Source organism: Seriola lalandi, unplaced genomic scaffold (genome assembly GCF_002814215.2).
Source record: "Seriola lalandi dorsalis isolate HSWRI2012SDOR001 ecotype SW California unplaced genomic scaffold, Sedor1 jcf7180002054959, whole genome shotgun sequence".
Lineage (NCBI taxonomy): Eukaryota > Metazoa > Chordata > Actinopteri > Carangiformes > Carangidae > Seriola > Seriola lalandi.
Genome location: NW_019525510.1, coordinates 510,535 through 515,323, shown reverse-complemented (window position 1 = coordinate 515,323; position 4,789 = coordinate 510,535). Strand labels below are relative to the sequence as shown.

At 40.8% G+C, this 4,789-nt stretch overlaps 1 long non-coding RNA gene across 1 annotated transcript in view; it reads left to right on the top strand.

Moving 5' to 3' along the window:
• Positions 1-261, top strand: part of LOC147817433 (uncharacterized) — a 3,142-nt gene extending 2,881 nt beyond the window's left edge. The window contains exon 2 of the long non-coding RNA XR_015436377.1: positions 61-261. This is a non-coding gene — a long non-coding RNA (uncharacterized LOC147817433). The remainder of the gene's footprint in view (positions 1-60) is intronic.
• The last annotated feature ends 4,528 nt before the right edge of the window (positions 262-4,789 follow it).

Below are 4,789 nucleotides of genomic sequence, written 5' to 3'. Positions count from 1 at the left end.
AGCCTGAGAGGTAAAACCCAGGGCTGAGAAAGTCCACAGACACCGACTGCTGCTGTAAAGGTTGTTGCTGCAGACGTAGAGAAGTAAAGACAAACCCAGGTGAGAGCATCAACACCTTCATCAGCTCGTCCTCTCTCATTGGCTGAACAGTCAGAGGACACAGCTGAGAGGTTTCAGTGAGGAAGTCACAGTCAGACATGTTTTTTTTTCAGCTCTACTTCTGTCATCAACACACCTTCAAAATAAAGGTTTAATATCTTAGTCTGACAGGTTTTATTTGAACTCACTGTCAGAAATATTTTGCTCTAAACTTCAGCTGTTGAAACGTTTCATGGTTTAGTTCAGATATTTCCCACAGTCGCTTGAAGGCAGCACAGCGTTCATTATTCCTGCACTCAGTGATACTTTGAACACAACACAGTTGGTGTAAATTCAGATGAAAGGAGTCCCTCTGCTTGTTACAGGTGTTTGGTGACACCTGGTGTTGATGTGGAGAACTGCAGCCTGGTTTCACACCTGAGCCACTTTAATGAAGCTTTTTTCAACATCCACTAATAAATAATGAAGCTGATGAGTGAGAACTGGTCTGGTCTTGAGCGTTTCTCACATTTATGATGGTATAAATTAAGTTTCAAAATCCATTTTTGAAACAAAAAACTGCTTCCAATTCATGAAAGTAAAGATTTCCACTGTATCCTGTTCTTGTATCTGTCTTTATTCAACCAGATTCTTACTCTGTATTAAGATACAGGAGTCGTGACAGATTTTGTCTGGTGAAGTAACATCTTAGTGTGATGAAAGCTGAAGTGTTCGGACCCGCTGACTCCAGGGGGCTGCGAGGTAATTCACTTTTTCTAACTTGTCTCAGTGTAAAGAATGGAGCAGACAGGCTGTGGACCCACAAAGCAGAGCTGAGGCAGATGGTTATCAAGAGACAGGTTAATCTAAAAAAGGGTCAGTACACGGGGAGTCAGTAAAACCAGGCTGAAGTACAAAATCACTAGGCAAGAACAGGAACCAGGAACCAGAAGCTTGGAACATACACGAGGAAAATGAGCCAGAACGCTGTGACTAGTAACACAGATCATCTGACCAAGACACAGCGGGAGAGGAGGGGTATATATACACACAGGGAAAGGGGATAATGAGGCACAGGTGAAGACAATGAACAATCACACATACAGGGAGTCAAGACACTGAAAATAAACACAAACAGGAAGTGAGGGGATCCAAATAAAATAAAACAGGAAGTGGAAAAACTAAACAACTTGACGGGACTTGACACTGATCATTGTTTTGTTCTGAAATTTCACCTGGGAAGTTAAAATAAGTAAATTTTTACTTTTCTTTTATCAGCTTCTGCCTCAAGAAGGTTGGGGGCCGCTGTCTGTCATAATCTGGAGCTGCAACAATTAGCTGATTAATCAATGAGTCAATACAGTCACTTTGTAAAGAAAAATGTCAAACATTTGCTGGTTCCAGCTTCTCAAATGTGAGGATTTTCTGTTTTTTGTGTTTCCTATCAGTAAACTAAATCTCTTTTGGTTTCAGACTAGACCAGACATTTGAAGACGTCATATCAGGACAAATCAAATGTAATGTACTGATAAAAATGTTAGGGCTGGAACTAATAATGACTTTGATCACTTATTGATTTGTTGACTATTTTCTTCATTAGTGACTATGTCTCTAAAACATGAGGAAACTTTGGAAAATGTCCATCATAATGTCTTAGAGCACAAGGTGATGTTTTCAGATGTTTAGTCCGACCAACAAGCTCAAGAAACACAGTGAATGTTCATGTGAGAAATCCTGGGAATGCCGGTGAAGAAAAAACATATTCCTGTTTTCCGTCATGATTTACTGGAATCATTACTAACAGTTAATAAACCGTCATGCAGCGAAGTGTCGGCATCAGGTCTTTGCCCATTTCTGGATCAGCTGGGAGTCAGGCGCTGACAAGATGGCGACTGTGGAGGCAGCCCGCTCATAAACCGCTCTTCGAAACCTACGGATGACGTCATGTAGCTGAGAAGGACAGAGCCACGGTTATGCGACTAGCTAAGTCAAAATGTGAAACAAACATTTTATTTTTTTTTAGAATTGTAATTTAAATCTCAGGATTCTGAGAAAAAAGTCAGAATTCTTCCACAGCCGAGTTACCAACAACCAGGGGCACAAAAAAAGAAAAGCAACAGTAGAAAGAGAGAAAATGAAAGGACTAGAGCAGTAACGGGTAGACCCCCCCCCCCCAACGGTCGGACACGCTTGGCCAATCAGATGTGCAGAACACCGAGAACCGCGAACTGACCAGCTAACAAGTCAAAATCCTGAGTCACCAACAAGAACGACTCAAAAAAAAGAAAAGCCTCAGGAGAAAGAGAAAATGAAAGGAGCAGAGAAGTAAAGGAGAAATGTATGACCAAAGAAATGTGAAGATGCTCTGGATGTTACAGCCGAATTTGGACGTGTAAAAGGTGAGGAGCTAGGCAGACTCAAATAAAACTTAAGCTAGCTGAAATAAACGTTAGCATGTTCACGTAGCTACATTTAAAAAAAAAAAACCTAGCTACACTGCCGTTATAAAGCTGATAAACTGCAAAGCGTTGGTATCACTAATGTGTATAATTGTCAAATTGTAAGTCCTTAAGTCAGCCAGAAATGAATCAAACTGTTCCTCTGATGTCAGCCTCCGGTTGTAAATGGTTGTTAGAGACTCCGTCACTACAAGGCTAATGGCCAACAGCTTATTTAAAATGAACTGAATTGGTTGAAGAGCTAAGGGTGGTGGAGGAGGAGATGTAGACACCTCAGCCTCAATAAACAGTTAGCTAAAATAGTATTTTAACCTTGAACCAGATAAAGAAGATGAGACGTTTTTCAACAGGACAGGAGTTTCCCGCTTTTGGTGTGCGCGCTCCCGCGAGGGGTAAGTGCAGCTAGGCAGAGCACTGAACCAGCTCTGAACAAGGGGAAAGTGGTAAGTAAGATGTGTCAGTTTCATAAATAAGCCGCCATGAACCGAAGTCTCGGCTCCACACACGCCCCACATCTTTGCCCACTTCTGGATTAGGCGGGAGTTATGCTCTGCTAAAATGGCGACGGTGGAGCCGCTACTCAGCTTCAAAAGTGCTCCTCAGAAACCTATGGGTGACGTCATGTAGCTGGATGAGAAGGACGTTTCTTAATACCTCAAGGAAACCAGATGTTGGAGCAGTGGAGTATGAAAGAGACAGACGAAAAAAAGCCAGGAGGACAGTGACGCGGCAGCAGTTTCTGACAGTTCAGCAGAATATCAGCATGAAACAGAGACACAGAGCCACAGCCCGGCGACAGACACCTGTTCAACTGCACCACCCTCATCTCCACTTCACCTCCACACCAATATGGAGCAGAGACCCTGTGGCGGGTAGGTTACCAGTTCTTTACCTATTTCAACCATAACTTACTCTTAGCTAACTATTTCAACCGTAAGTTAATTTGACTGTTTCGACCATTAGCTGAGGGACTTTTTTCATACAATAAAGTTCATTGATTTAAATGAATGGCTTAATAACAACAACATAATGTCCACGCAGTGTTTTTCTGTGGCAGTAAAACATTGGCAGGGCATTGGGGGGCTCCCAGGGCTTGTGTGCTGTCCATATACTGTTTTGTCTGCTGTTTCAAAAATTTATTTTTCAGACTACTCATATAAGGTCAGTCGGTCTGTTTCTATCCTGTTAAGTCCTTAAAAGCTTAGAAGTCCATAGAAATTAGCAGGCTATTTTATGTAATGGTATTTTATTAACAACAACTTGTATGTTTTTCTACAGTCATGTCTTGTGCTGAATGATATGCAATAAATCATATTATCATTATTTTGACAGATATTGTGATATGAGTCATGATTTCAGTTAGAGTCGTCATTGTTTCATTTTTACTGCAAAAAATATAACAATGATGATGATGTGATTTTTGTTGGTTCTGTACCTAACAAGCCTTTACATCTGGAGAATATGATTTGTAGGCCGGGGCGTCTCTGTAGCATCACAATGCTTCATTTATGGTCTGTTGTTGTGATACATTTGCAATTTGGATATTGAACTTGGCCATATTGCAATTTCTATAATATTTCCATAAATTGTTCAGGCCTATTCATGTCCTTAACCTTTGTGTTGTATGACTTATATGTCAAATGTGTGTGACCATGTTACTAAGCCTGAACTTGCATCTTCATGTTTTAACATTTTATCAAGACCAACTTAATGATTGTTACAATATCTATTATCTACTGTTTATTGTGTCTCCGTCTTGGTGGCATTGTTATACAGACTGTGCTGAAATGGTTTGTTGTGTCTGTTTCCTGTTGCTCTGCGTGGTTTGTGTTCTGTCTTGAGAACAATGAGTGAGAATATAAAAATGATGAACATGTGATGAATAGATTTAAAAACATTAGTGATGATAGTAAAATAGAGTGAAATAAAAATGAGATAAAATAGATAACGAACACAATGCTCCACAGGTGCATGTTTTTCTCTTGAGGACACTGGAGACTTGTCTAGTGGATCTTCATGTCTGTGCTTGACTGTGGAAATATCCTGTTCTGTCATCCAATCAGGACTTTGTACCTGCAGATGAATTTAAGTGGATTCGTTCTGACTCCTCTTCCCTCCACAGCCCAGCAGAAAAATTAATGGATCATTTTGGAGAAACGCTGGTCCTGAATCTGAACTGAGCGTCTGGACACTCTGAATGTTTCCTCCCTCTCAGTCCTGCTCCCTCTCTCTCTACCTGGAGATCAGGTAAA